Genomic DNA, 15,727 nt, shown 5'->3' on the forward strand with positions numbered 1-15,727 from the left:
TGTGGATTCTGAAAAGCTATCCAAGGATTGTGTTTTTAATTGCACCGTATCCAAAGCCAGCATTCACAATAATATAAGCCTATGGTCTAAGATTATGCTACTGTTTCTATAGCCTATTTTTAACATATGACACTGAATCAATGGAACACAGACATTTTGTCATTGCCTCATTTGGTATCAGAATACGGAGGACAGATGCCTCAATTCCCAGAATTAAACCAGGGAATACGCCAAGTAGGTCACATCAACAGACCAATGCATTCTTAGAGATGGCAAAGGTCAGTTGGTTTTGGGAAAACATTGCTAGATTGACTTTTAGTAGAAACTTTGCAACAGAACCGAAGCTGTTGAAACCATAGACCACTGTACTGTGTTCTTCAGGGGCCTTCTTGAGCATCTCAGATTAGGAGTGCTGATCTAGGATCAGGACCCTTTGGGGCAGGGAATTGCCAGGGACCTAAAGATACAATATTATCATGATACTTCGGTGCCGATACGATATGCGTTCCAATTCTCACAATTCTATATGTATTGCGATTCAATACTGTGATCTTATTACGACTCGATGTCCCAAACATATTGCTCACCATATGTCTGCTGCAGAGGGACAAGAGAGAGCCATGAGAAAACTTTTGAGAAAGTTTTGATCAGCGCAGAAAAAATATATACTGATACGAAACTATCACTAGGACCCATGATCTACGATCAGGTCCTATTCATTAGAATGGAAGGGAAAATTGATCCTAGATCAGCACTCCTACTCAGATGCTTTATGAATACGAGACCAGAAATGCATGGCAGACAGTCCAAATTCCCTGCGTGTGAGCCGGGCAGCAGTATTAATCTTCTAACCCCTGACCCAGGGCAACAGTGTTGCTCCTGCGGCTAATTAATCCACTTTACCCAGAGGGCTGATCTGGGGCTGTGCTGTGGGATCAGCCTCACTGACACCGACTCAGATTCAATGGCTTTAGAGCCAGATGGGCAAGAGACTGTGGCCCGTCTTAAGGAGGGACACTGGCTGCATGTCTTGAGGTGGGACACTGACCTGGATGCATGACCGACATTGATAGTGACTTTATTAGAAGCAGGTGAGACGCAAAAAAATGGCATAGAACCCACCTTCATGACTGACATTGGCTTTCATATCTGTAGTTTTGTGAGACACCGATAATGACAAGGGATATAGAGCCATAAGACCCATATTTGTCTACTTCAAAAACGAAAATAAGGTGTTTCATACCTTTTCTGCATTTCTATTTCACACACTCTTCCCTCCTATGGCCAGCAGTCAAATACTTCTCAACTCTCCCTCTTCATTTTAAGCTTTGCTCATTATTCTTCGGTGGGCTCAGACAGTAACACAAGCTGGTACAAACAAGGGGGGGAACTGACACATGCAGCTGTCGCATGTAGCCCCCCCTCTTCCTCCTCCCTCCTGCAATCCAGCACTAGGCCTACATTTTCAGGGAGGAATTACTCTCTTCTTACACCTCTCTCTCTCTCTCATAAACATACTTAAAACAGCTCTACTTTTTGGTGGTGGCCCCTGGTTTCGCACCTTACCCCCAAACACAGGGTTTATACGTCCTGTTTGGGCATCTGCCCACCTGCTTACACACACACATAATAATTGACTGACTATTGGGTGACTTGTTCAAGGCCAGGGGATCAAACTCTCCTATGTTTCTAAATGGGAGTTTAAACGGTCACTCAGGCAACCCAGCCATCTTTCGACTATAATTGAACATTTTAGGCTAAACGTGGGCTACATTTCATCCCAATTAGCCTACTATGTTAGTTCTTAGACATAGGCTTTTCGTTTGAGGATATAATTGACCAAATCATGTGGGTCAGATTCAGGAAACGCAATACTAGGCTTATGTAGAGGTTCTGCAGATGGTCTACTTGCTTTTCGTTTCAAAGAGATGATAGAAACAAGAGCCCTGCTGAAAACAGAGTCCGTGTCGCTAAATAAATCCTGTGGTCATGTGACGAGTGAGTGGGCAGAACAAGGCCCAACAACAACTTGGCAATGGTTGGCAAAATCCAAAAGACAAACTAATCCAACACAACGACTCAATATCAATGCTTTTGTTGGCTGAACTTCTGAATATATAGTATAGCATTAACGTGATAGGACGAGTCAAGCACCTACTATACAAATACAAAGAGCGAGACAAGAATGGATATAAACATGGCATCAATATCAACATCTCTACACCTAAGAATAGTTGCACATTTGCACGCGCACACACTCTCCACCGAGCTTGTGGGATAAAGATGGCTTATTGATTACCCGTGGTGGACAGATGGGACTGAACATGACACATTATTCAAGGGCTAATGAAGCAAAGCACTGGGTCAGCAGCACTCTCAAAGGCACGACCACCTTGTCCTTGAGCATCGTCCAGATGTTGGCATACACAGCAAGCCACTGGCTGGCACAAATGGCAACGAAACCGAGCCCTAACAAAGCTAAAATGTTCACATTTTCAAACCAGGCTTAAATCAGGATTAGGCTACAAGTCAACACTGAGGAAATGAATGTCTTGATGTAGGTCTTTTGACCTAGGCCCTAATTGTGTTTGTGCTTGTCCACTACGGGACCTCCTCGCTACAATTCCATCACAAAGAGAACATTCCAACATGTCAAATAAGTTAAGGCTAGTACTTCCTGAAATACATTTGACATTTTGGTAATTTAGCACACGCTCTTATCCAGAGTGACTTTCAGGAGCACATAGGGTTAAGTGCCTGGCACAGGGGCACAGCAACACATTTTTCACCTAGTCGGCTTTCGGTTACTGGCCTAACGCTCTTAACCGCTCGGCTACCTGCCGCCCTGACAAGACAGACGAATGACAAGAGACCGACGACATTAGACAAAACTGTGTCTCAGAACAGTTTCTACCCAGCACTAAGCCAAGCCAGGGGATGTGTGTGTGTGTGTGTGTGTAAGAGAGGGACCATTCATTCCATGGGGCTGATTTCATCGTCCGACTGCTATAAAAAGGCCTATGAGATGACTGCCTCACATCTGTGGCAGCTTAACCGTTAAGCAAGCTTAGTTGCATCAAAAAAGGGATTCGTAAATTGGTGTGATGACAGCGTGTTCGTGTGTACGATAGGATGCCAAAAGCCCAACTTCCTTGTTTACGACTGGAGAATGGGGTTACCCAACTGAAGTCAAGGATGTTGTGTCTATTGTTTCTCCACTCCGTTGAATTGGTTAGAGTCAAGATTAGGGATGGGAATGAGTAATCGCGTACTAGAATTAACGTCAAAGCTACATTTTTAACGAGAGAGAGAGATATATATATACATACATACACACACTACCGTTCAAGTTTGGGGTAACTTAGAAAGGTCCATGTTTTTGAAAGAAAAGCAAATTTCTATATTGTAAAACAATTAGGTGGAATGTGCTTTATGGCTGCCCAGGGACAACGTTAATTTGCTTTGACTCTCGGGTTCTATTTGTACATGTGCATTTGCGGTGCACAACAAAAAAGAAACCAAGCCAAGCATCACACCTTTCTCCCTTGTGTCTCATTCACTCAATTGAATTCCGAGCACTTCCTACACACATGCGTGCTGAGTCCACACACAAGCTCCTGTTAGATGTGTTTTTATAGGCATTTCTGTAAGCCTAACTGATGGGATACACAAGCTACATTCCTTGCCAAATTTTTATTTATTTATTTAATTTTTATTTATATTATTTCACTTTTATTTAACCAGGTAGGCATGTTGAGAACAAGTTCTCATTTACAATTGCGACCTGGCCAGCAAAGCAGTTCGACACATACAACGACACAGAGTTACACATGGAGTAAAACAAACATACAGTATAAACAAGTCTATATACGATGTGAGCAAATGAGGTGAGATAAGGGAGGTAAAGGCAAAACAAGGCCATGGTGGCAAAGTAAATACAATATAGCAAGTAAAACACTGAAATGGTAGATTTGCAATGGAAGAATGTGCAAAGTAGAAATGAAAATAATGGGGTGCAAAGGAGCAAAATAAATAAATTAAATACAGTAGATGTAGTAGTAAATGACAACAGTTTTATCACAAATTCAAAATGGACTGGTTGATTTAAGTAGGAAAAGCGTGTTTTCATCAGAATCCTTAAGGCGGTAATTCATCACCATGCAATGTAGTGTTCAATGTGGAATTGTTAATCCATTTTGACAATGCCAAAGAACAGCCAGAATAAACTCAATTGAACATCTGTCTGTATATCGAAAATCAGAAAGATTTTGGTTTGTAACCCTTTTTTTTCTTTCTTTCAACTCGCCAAATTAAGCCCCGTTTCAAATGATCACTCTGACAATAACTATTCCAGACATCACTTCACACTGGAAAATGTTATATTGTATTCGGTTGTATTACATCATGGTTTGGGTGTGTCTTGACTGTCATAAGGGTTCATGAAATAAGAGCATCTTGTCTGCTAAATTAACAAAACAAGGCTATGCCATTGCACAACAATAGGCTTCTATGCAAGCGCAACTGCTGAGGTTACTGCCTTTTTGAAGATTGTGTTCCACGGTATAATATAACCAGCTTTTTTTAAATTTTAAATTGGCTTAATATTGGCCAGTTTATTAGGTACACCACCCCGTTCACAAAAATGGATCACTCCTACAGACCGTGAGTCACACGGCTGTGGCTTGCTATATAAAGCAGGCAGACAGGCAACCAGTTACTGACATTAGAATGGGCAAAACGAGTGACCTAAGTGACTTTGAGCGTGGTTTGACATCAGGGCCAGGTGCACCGGATCCAGTATCTCAGAAACGGCCACCCTCCTGGGATTTTCACGGATGAGTCTAGGATTTACAGAGAATGCAGTGACAAACAAAAAACAGCCAATCGGCGGTAGTCCTGTGGGAAAAAAAACAGCTTGTTGATGAGAGATGTCAAAGGAGAACGTCAAGAATTGGGTAAGCTAACAGCCGGGACAAAAACAGGCAAATAAGGGCACAGTACAACAGTGGTGAGCAGAGCGGCACCTCAGGAATGCACAACTCAATCCTTGTCACGGATGGGCAATTGCAGCAGACGACCACACCGGGTTCCACTCCTATCAAATCAAATTTTATTTGTCACATACACATGGTTAGCAGATGTTAATGCGAGTGTAGCGAAATGCTTGTGCTTCTAGATCCGACAATGCAGTAATAACCAACAAGTAATCTAACTAACAATTCCTAAACTACTGTCTTATATCAGCTAAAAACAAGAAGCGGTTCCAGTGGGCACGCGATCACTGGTCAATTGAGGAGTGGAAAGACATTGCCGGGAACATGACCGTGAGTTCAGTTTACTAGGCAGGGTAGCCTAGTGGTTAGAGCGTAGTGGTTAGAGCGTTGGACTAGTAACCGGAAGGCTGCAAGTTCAAACCCCCTAGCTGACAAGGTACAAATCTGTCGTTCTGCCCCTGAACAGGCAGTTAACCCGCTGTTCCTAGGCCGTCGTTGAAAATAAGAATTTGTTCTTAACTGACTTGCCTGGTTAAATAAAGGTAAAATAAATAAAAAAAATAAAAAAACTTGAGTGGCCTGCAGAGTCCCCAGACCTCAACCCAATAAAGCTTAATTGGGATGAGATGGAACGGGCTGTTGGCAGCATGAATGTACCGCCGTCTAATCCACAGCAACTGTGTGATGCCATCGCGTCAGCATGGACCAACATCCCTGTGGAATGTTTCAGACACCTTGTAGAATGGCCCGAAGAATTCAGGCTGTTCTGAAGTACGGTTGAGCGATATGGCCAAAATATCATATCATGGTATTTTTCAAATTTGACTGTATTTTAGTTTTTGATTAATAAAAGTTCTAAATTTACTTAATGAGTAGTGCGTGACACTAGGGTGGCAACACATATATTCTAAATTATTTCAAATGATTTCAATGGGTCTTTTGCCATTCGGATTGTTTTATGCTGTTCAATTCAACTTCAGTCTAAAATAATTTCCTGCATTTCCATCAATTTCTGCATTTCCTGCACTCATTTGAGATAATATCCACACTGCCAGAATATGAGCAAAAATACTAGGCCTTATTTTTAACCAAATGTTGCAATTGCGATTTAGATCAAAACACTTGGGTGAACTTTCGGAATCATGATAATATAAAGTTTAATATAATTCTAGATCAATAATAGTGAGCACTTTGAATACAGTGTTGACTGTACATTACAATGAATGAAAATGCCATGGACGACTTGTGACAGGGTAGGAACTAAAGTGATGCTGTGTTTCCTAGGGGACCCTATAATCTTTGGCTACATTAAAAATTATTCATATAGCCAACATATTCATGCTTCGCCTATTCCTCTTTGATTTAGAAGATACTGTTGCGCAAACAATATGCTGATTTAAGCCTCCACCAGTACTGGTATCAGGATTTATTAGCTAGCTACGTTCACTCTGACTCAGTACTTTTATTAGCTAGCTAGCCAGATAACTAGCGATTGGTATTAGTGGCTAACACGATTTAGCTTAACATGCTAAGAAAATACAAACTAGCTTTTTGCAGATGTAAGAAACACAAACTAATATTGTAATTATAGAACGCTTGAGGATTTATATTAAGCTCAAAGTGGAAACAACATTGTTGCATGTGCTGCATTGACCATGCAGACTGAATGAAAGTGTCTCATGGTAAAGCAACAACAAAATGCGCTCCTTGAGTGACAGGGGGTGGGACTAGGTCTGTGTGGAAAGCGGCATGGAGAGAGAGAGAGAGCGGAGAGGGATGACTCAGGTAGCAGAGTAAACTATAAAAATGGACGTTACACATGGAGTATCACATTTAACAAAACAAACACTAAAATAACGTTATAGAAGGTAAAAACCCAAACCGGCCCGTGCATAAATACCGGTATATAGTAAAATACGGTATACCGCCCAGCCCTATTCAGAAGGGGGTCCGATCCAGTACTTGATGGATGTACCAAATAAACTGGCTGGTAAGTGTATATGGAGCAATTTAGCAATTAGGATTTGTTATCTGTAATGGTTATTATAAACGAGACATTGTATACAGATAAATGCACAAATGTATTTCCAGTGCGGGCCTCCATTCGGTAGTCAAAGAAAATACATTTGAGTACTCGAACACTCAAAAAATGGAAAATGCCCATCCCTAGTCGAGATTTGACATGTTGGCACTGCTTAAAGTTGAAGACCAGTTTGTCAGCATACTGCACCAACTCTGATAAGCATCTCAAAAAAAGAATGGTTCAACAATAAATCTAATCTAAATCTATTACCTAACATTATTTCTCCCACGTTGGATATGGTCGCAGTCCTCGGTTCTGAAACAATCTTCAGTGCCCCGTAGAATTGCTGCCTTTCCCTATGTTGCTATGTGCATAATATCAAAGTTAACCAGCATATTGGGAGTGAGAACAATGTAGCAAAGTCGGCAGCAGCAGCAGAGACGAGGATACAGCCTTCGCCTAAGCTTAATTGTCTTAGATTGAGGAGAGAAGAAACCCCAATTTAAATTAGGTCTATAATCCAGTTCTCTGCTGCCGAATGACTGGACAGAATTGCAAAAATCTCTGAAGCTGGAGTCTTATATCTCCCTCTCTAATTTTAAGCATCAGCTGTCTGAGCAGCTTACCGATCACTGTACCTGTACACAGCCAATCTGTAAATAGCACACCCGACTACCTCATCCCCATATTATTACGTACCCACTTGCACCCCAGTATCTCTACTTGCACATCTATCACTCCAGTATTACTGCTGAATTGTAAATGTGTTTGCCTCTAGGGACTATTTATTGCCTTACCTCCCTACTTTTCTACATTTACACACACTGTACATAGATTTTTCTATTTTTCTTTTCTTTTGTGTTATTGACTGTACGTTTGCTTTTGTGTAACTCTGTGCTGTTGTTTTGGTCACACTGCTCTGCTTTATCTTGGCCGGGTCGCAGTTGTAAATAAGAACCTGTTCTCAACTGGCCTACCTGGTTAAATAAAAGGTGTAATAAATAAATAAATCAATAGCCTAACTTAAATGTGCCTGGCTTTATAAATCATCCATATACATCTACAGAAAATAGAAAGATCTTGCTTCTGTTGCCTGTTTGAGCGTGTTTAATAGCCTACTTATTCCGTGAGCGCCAAGGCTCATGCAATGGCAAATTTCACTGTTTTTAATATTTGCTATGCTGTAATAAAGGCTTTACAAAAAAACAGACTGGTATTGCTTAATGTATTTAGTGTGGTTTACACTTATTCCAAACAGGCAGAAAAATTATATTGTAATCTAACAGCACCTGTGTCGTCACACATAATATGCACACAGCTCTGGCTCCTATACACTCCTTTATCTGCATCTCCTTCTTATTGTTATTATTACAATTATTATTATCATCATTATAATAACAAGTCATGTTGTCATTATTAGTAGGCTTGTATAACCACCATAGATCTGTAAGCCTACGAGGGTGTCCTGTTTAGTCCTAATACATAACTTACTTAGGCCTGTACTTCAATATATAGACTACAGTATCAATCAATCATTCGTTCATACCATCACACAGCATATGAAACATTCACGCTTTGAAATGCAATGAAGCATTTTCATTTTTAAAATTGAATAATTAGCCTAACAAATAAATAAACCGCAAATCACTAATGCATGCAACTGTTTTTAGTCTGCTGTAATAAAATGCTTTATATATGTTTTTCCCTATTAGAACAGACTCTCTGGTACCCTTATTTACTTATTGGCTTCCCCTTTGCCCCCTGGGCAACCAGTAAACTTAAGCCCTTTAGACTTTATTTGTCACATCTTCCACATCCATTTTGCTGTCGACATTGTGTTCGGAGTTTGTTACAACCTATTTATTGGTGTCATTATGACAAGTCAGGCCCTATTGGTCACATGCATGTGATGCTTACATGTTTCACGTAAAGAGAGCAAGGGTTGGGGGAATAGGAGATGTTAATTGGTAAAGAAATGAAGGATTTCGGTAACAGAACTTTTCTATATATGATGTTGCAGCTTCAGCAGGGACAGCGATTGCTGTGCTGCTTTCGCTGCAGTAGGGAGGAGAGCGAGAAAACGTGTGCCAGTCACACAGGCACTCGTTGTCATTTTTGGTAACACGGTGTGACCGTCGGGCTCTTTGAGTCATTTGTGTGTCTTAATGATTTAAACAAACAGTGTGCTTAAAATATCAGACAAGCTCAGTACAAATGTAGTTGATATTATTCAAACACATAGGGTGTGTCTGTCTATATATGGAAAAATAAGTTTAAACATTTCGACCAATCGATTGGTCGAAAGAACAGAAGGACTCTCGGTCGACCAAGATGCTTTTTGGTCGGGTACAGCCCTTGTCCTACCGTTTCTGTACTATACTTTGGTATGCGGTATTACCGGAAGTGCACACAAGGGGCTCCATTTAAAAAAAAATAAAGGGCCTCCCGAGTGGCGCAGCAGTATAAGGCACTGTATCACACTGTATGTGGGGGGGGGGGGGCGACAGAGTTCCAAAAAATCGGATAATCGTTGTGTTTGGAAAATAGCTGTGAGGTTTATCGAATCAGTATCAATAACTCTGTTCCCCTCGAGCTCATTAATGATATAATGTTCATATCTGAAGATGGCAGAAAGGCCAGTCTCTTTGGCAACGACAAGGATAGGCAAGGAGTGGAACGTTGGTTAAGGAGACTGGTACTCAGGCTAGAATGTCTCTGCTGTAAGCAAGAAGCTTGATCATGACAGTTAGCCACTTAGCTAGCAAATTAGCAAACTAAATGCAAAGCTGGAGCCCTGAGCTGGATCTAATTTAGTTGACATATCTTAGATTTCTTATAGTTATACTTAATATATGGTTATAAGCAGTGGCGTAACACGCACCCCTGCAGCTCCCAGGTGCCCTCAACCCTGCAGCCCCCAGGTGCCCCCAACCCAAATGTTTTTGCTTATTTAAAAATCATACCGTCTGTATTTTATAATATACCATATACCAGGGTATCGCCCAAGCCTACTGCAATTACTTTTATTTAAAACAAACAGGCTTTGGCTATCTTGATTTTGAGAGCAATAGCTAAGTAGCATATTACGGCTAGAGTTTGACTAAATATCTTAATTCTTTTAGCATGTCAACAGCCTAATACGCCAATGGAAAATAATAACATGGTCCAACAGACCATCATTAGACTTTACTATATTGACACAGTTATGTAATAGGTTGCAGGAGCATTTACCCGAACAGTGACAGACCTCAGGAAAGTCTCATTTTATGTTCAATTATGGTCAAATGCAGTGTTGTTAAGCCTAACCAGGGGTGAAAGTAGATTTAATTTCTTACCGGCAAGAGCATTTTTGTAGTATTTTTTTTTTAATACTACAAAAATGACAGGGTGGCCTCCTCTGCTGACACTGACAAACAGATCAATAAAAACGATGTCTGATCCATATACATCAGCCTACGAAAAGGGGAAACAAATACAATATGACGTCCAGCTAACCTGGAGGAAACTATTGTCCAAAAATGGCACTGACCCAATGACAAAGATAGTGAATATGCACACTTACCGGGGATATGGCCGATGTTCTCCGTTGGTGCCAATAAGATAGGCTACTGTTCGCTCAATTAATTCATTGTCAGCTCTTTACAGCAATAGCCATTTGCGTTCCAAACATTTTTTTGGTGATTGTATGTTTAAACATTACAATATGCCTGGCTGTTTCGCTCTGCTTTTCACTGACAGTTGCAACTTAACAATCACCTATTTGGTATCGGCAGCGCTCGCTGCTAATTGCGGGCCCTTCCATACTGTAGGGCAATCCACAGGTTGTTTTTTAAGAGGCTAATGATCCTCTGTGGCCAAATCAAATCATACTTTCTGGTGTGGTAGCCTATGTTGAATGATTTGCATTTATTTCTGTATAGACAGGAGTAAGGTAATTAGACTATACATGTATACATTTTGGCAATTTAATTAAATTTACTTTAGGGAAAACTTAACTTTCCCTAGCCTTATGGACACGCCACCTATGCCTTTTAATGTGGCATAAACACAACCAGTCATGATGTTTTCATCCGGATTGTCAAACAATCAATCATTCGTTCACTCACAAAATAATTTCAGTATCCAAATCCCAATAGTGCACTGTGCACCTGCAATTTAATGAATGGAAAGAGACTGCCACAAAACACCTACGTGTAATGAAATTCTGCGATTGTCAATAGGCCAACACTTGTAGCCTGAATTGATGCATCGTCCATCCACTGTTGTCCATGCGCGCCTCGGTTAGCGTATACTCCCCAGTTTCAGATCAATTCTCGCATTCTTCACGCGGCTGACATGCAGTCATGTTAAATAATGGTGTAATAGCCTATAGTTTTTGTTGTATTCATTTTGATAGGCTCATTTTACCGGTATGGCACACCCCCACTATTTAGTTAAACAGCATTACTTTCACCTCTGCTGCTAACAGCAGAATTTCGTAATTTGGGATTAGCGAGCGCAGCATGAAGCCTGTCATCTACTGTACCGCTCCAGTGACTGACAGGTTTGATAAACGGGGTAAGCATTTGGGTGGCGTCACCTTCCTATGGCTTTAGAGTCCTTGGTCATGTTCAATAGGCAACAAACGGAAGGAAACAGAATGAATCAGGAGTTGTCCAATGAGAAACATTAGATTTTCGTTCCAAAACGTTTTCAAAACTTTTTCCGTTCTGTGCCCTAATGAACATGACACCTTTGATTTCATTTTTGAAGTGGAGAGGTCCTTGAGAGAAATGATGCAGTTGACCCTCCACTCTGACTCTCCGAGGGTGGGTGTTCTCTCTATTGTTCATTCATCCCTCAGCAGCCAAGATGTCTGTTAAGACTCTTCTACATCTTTGGACTGGACATTGCGCACAATAAAAAGTATCGGATTACTTCTTAATAGCCTTTCCCATAAGGGGAGGAGGGGCACTATGAAACTCGCGGTACACTTGGTTTATAGTGAAACTGTAAAAATAAAAAAACTACATTTTCACAAGGGACTGAATCGGAGGCAGAGAATACAGAATTAAGCCTTTAGCTATTCAACAATCTGTGTGCACATGGCATGACACATGCAGAGCATCTTGAGTCAGAAGCCAGTGAGGTCTATAGCAGGTTTATAGCCAGAACAGTTTTATGTGGACCCCAGGAAGAGTAGATGCTGCAAGTGCAGTCACTAAAGGCGATCCTCAAACTCCCGAGTGGCTCCTAAGTTACTGTATCTCAGTGCAAGAGGCGTCACTACAGTCCCTGGTTCGATTCCAGGCTGCATCACATCCGGCCGTGATTGGGAGTCCCATAGTGCGGCGCACAATTGGGCCAGCATCGTCCGGGTTTGGCCGGGGTAGGCCGTCATTGTAAATAAAAATGTGTTCTTAACTGACTTCCCTAGTTCAATAAAAGTCACATAAAAATAAAAAATAAACTAAACAGCAGTCTGTGCCGGGCAGGTAAGGGTTAAGGCGTATAAACCCTTTCTTCCCATCCACTGATGACACTAACCCTGTAATAATCTGCAATTCTATTTAACAATTTAGTCTACGTCAACAGGGAGGAAAATTATTTCGCTATTGGTTAGGGTGCAGTATTTTGTTTATATAACGTTAGCACCATAGTAAGCACATGCATGGTGGAGGAAAAAAAACAGCCAACAGCACTTGGAATAGGAGCAGGTCTAGAACATTCTATTGCGCGTGCAAAATTAGTAACTTCACTTTCAGGTTTGCTGAACCAAGAGCCAATGCGTTTTAAAAGTGAAACTGCATAGAAAATGCACAATTCGCAAATCAGCCTGTCTGATGTACAAAATAATTGAATAAGCAGTTTATCACGAGCGACTGATATCCACAGCACGAGCTAGTACTCGTTAGGCCTACACCTGCTTATCAACCACGTTGATTGTATCGATTTATACAATGTTGACTTGAGTTCCACATTCCACTGTTCTTATGAAAATATGATCACATTTTTGCCAACGAGACGTACGCCAACGCACAGCTGATAATAATGGGCCTAAATGTATTTTGCTCGTCTATCGTCAATGGAGGGGGGGCGTATCTTCAAAAATCGATGAAATGGACAATGTTTAATAATCCCTATATATATATATATACACACATCAGATAGACAAACGAGCTCGATTTTTACAACGATACCCCAACTGCAAACACGCCTATTAACATACAAACCTGTATGTACAGTCACGTTTGATACTGCAAAGCAACCCAAATAACAGGACACTTACCAATCAATACCGTCCTCAATATCTGCTCGTCTCTCCTTCACCAATACCAATGGGAGAACTAGCAGGCCAATGAAACAAACAAAAAAACTATGCAATTCAGATAACTAGCGACAGTAACGTTAGACAGCTGTCTTATCTACACCGGACAGGCTACAGCCCGTGCAAAACGTCTTCATTAAACTCGCGGTGTTGGTGGTTGACTCCGGTTTGCTCGATATTGGCTTGCTGGCTAGCGATGTGGCAATATTTATCAACACTGTAACAGACAACAACAAAAAAACTGCGAAGCGGACATCACGATAAATTTAAACCGATTTTTTTTTTTAAAGGCGACAACTGCTCCTCGGACGACTATATGTGTTGATTTCCAGGTGCCCAATATTCCTGTGGTCAATTTTGAACGGTTCTTCAAGCACGTAGTGCTCGTAGTCCCTCCTCCTAGTCCGTTTTAACGGAGACAAGATTCGTGTATAGTGTGTACGTGGGATTGCTGTGCTCTGGTTGGAAGGATGAATTGATGCATTGCTCACGGAGTGTGCTGTGTTTTTCCTGGCTGCCATCAGAGATGGGAGAACCCCCGCCCTTCATTTTTTTTAAAAACCTTTATTTTACTAGGCAGGTCATTTAAGAACACATTTTTATTTACAATGACGGCCTACCAAAAGGCTAAAGGCCTCGTGAGGGGACGGGGCCTGGGATTAAAAATAAATACAATATGAATAAAGGACAAAACACAATAAGAGAGACAACGCTACACAACGAGAGACCTAAGACAACAACATAGCAAGGCAGCAACACAAAACATGGTACAAACATTATTGGGCAAAGGAGGTAGAGACAACAATACATCACACAAAGCAGCCACAACTGTCAGTAAGCGTGTCCATGATTGAGTCATTGAATGAAGAGTGAGTAAACTGTCTAGTTTGAGTGTTTGTTGTAGCTCATTCCAGTCACGAGCTACAGCGAACTGAAGAGGAGCGACCCAGGGATGTGCTTCGGGGACCTTTAACAGCATGTGACTGGCAGAACGGGTGTTGTATGTGGAGGATGAGGGCTGCAGTAGGTATCTCAGATAGGGGGGAGTGAGGCCTAAGACGGTGTTTTAAATAATTAACCACTGGGTCTTGCTACGGGTATACAGAGATGACCAGTTTACAGATGAGTATAGAGTCTGCCTGGCTGGCGTGGGGATTTAACATTTTTGACATTATGATGATGATAATAAGGGTATTACCACCTGGGGGGAAATCAAATCAAATTGTATTTGTCACATGCGCCAAATACAACAGGTATTACAGTGACATGCAACCTTTACAGTGAAATGCTTACTTACAAGCCCTTAACAATGCAGTTTTAGGAAAATACCTCCCAAAAAGTAAGAGATAAGAATAACAAATAATTAAAGAGCAGTAGTAAATAACAATAGTGGGGCTATATACAGGGGGTTCCGGCATGCAACTAATCAAATAGTCTGGGTAGCCATTTGATTAGCTGTTCAGCAGTCTTATAGCTTGGGGGTAGAAGCTGTTTAGAAGCTTCTTGGACCTAAACTTGGCACTCTTGCCATACGGTAACAGAGAGAACAGTCAATGACTAGGGGTAGCAGCAACATTATGTACAAAACAAGTTACGAACAATGCAAAAAAAATAATAGCAGTTGTTTAGCGGTTGTTTCACAGCCAATAAAACGGCAGCCCTCCCCTCCGGCGCCATTTTCAAAATAAATAAAAATGCATGCATTCACATGAAAGACTATTTTATTATAGAGATGAATCGATCATAGTATGTTTGTTATTTACATTTATGTGCCTATAGAAGTTGATGCAACATACTTGGCTAGAAATAATTCTATTGAGATTCGATTGAGCATTAATTTATTTAGTCACCCACTTATTAACAATGTCATCATTGGGATCTCAGTCTCAGTGAATGAGCTGAGATAGTGTTTAAGATGTCACAACCTGATATTGCTCTACAGTCAAACACTGTCTGGTGCTGATGACTAGTCTAGATTCTAGAACAATAAAAAGCATCATGCATGGACTCAAACTGAATTAGCCCAGATCCCAGGTGTCAAGAGTCACCTATATAATCAATAGGATTAGTCCAGTAAAACTGGACCAAAAGGAAACAAAACTATTTTTAAAATCAAATCAAATGATATTGGTCTCGTACACATATTTTGCAGATGTTATCGCAGGTGCAGCAAACTCTTGCTTTTGTTTCTAGCTCCAACAGTGCAGTAATACCTAACAATAGAAAACAATACACACGAACCCAAAACAACGTAATAATGAAATTAAGAAATACCAGAATGAGCAATGTTAGAGTCCAGAATATATACATATATATGCAGTGCATTCGGAAAGTATTCAGACCCCTTGACTTTTCCCACTTTTTGTTACATTACAGCCATATTCCAAAATGGATTAAATTATA

At 40.9% G+C, this 15,727-nt stretch overlaps 1 protein-coding gene across 1 annotated transcript in view; it reads right to left on the reverse strand.

Annotated features, from left to right (window-relative positions):
• The window catches only part of LOC135507804 (RING finger protein 24-like), a 60,020-nt gene extending 46,227 nt beyond the window's left edge, over nucleotides 1–13,793 (reverse strand). The window contains exon 1 of the mRNA XM_064927467.1: nucleotides 13,286–13,793. The gene's annotated coding sequence lies outside the window, so the exon portion shown is untranslated. The remainder of the gene's footprint in view (nucleotides 1–13,285) is intronic.
• Between the last annotated feature and the right edge of the window lie 1,934 nt (nucleotides 13,794–15,727).

The sequence above is a fragment of the Oncorhynchus masou genome, chromosome 21 (genome assembly GCF_036934945.1).
Source record: "Oncorhynchus masou masou isolate Uvic2021 chromosome 21, UVic_Omas_1.1, whole genome shotgun sequence".
NCBI lineage: Eukaryota > Metazoa > Chordata > Actinopteri > Salmoniformes > Salmonidae > Oncorhynchus > Oncorhynchus masou.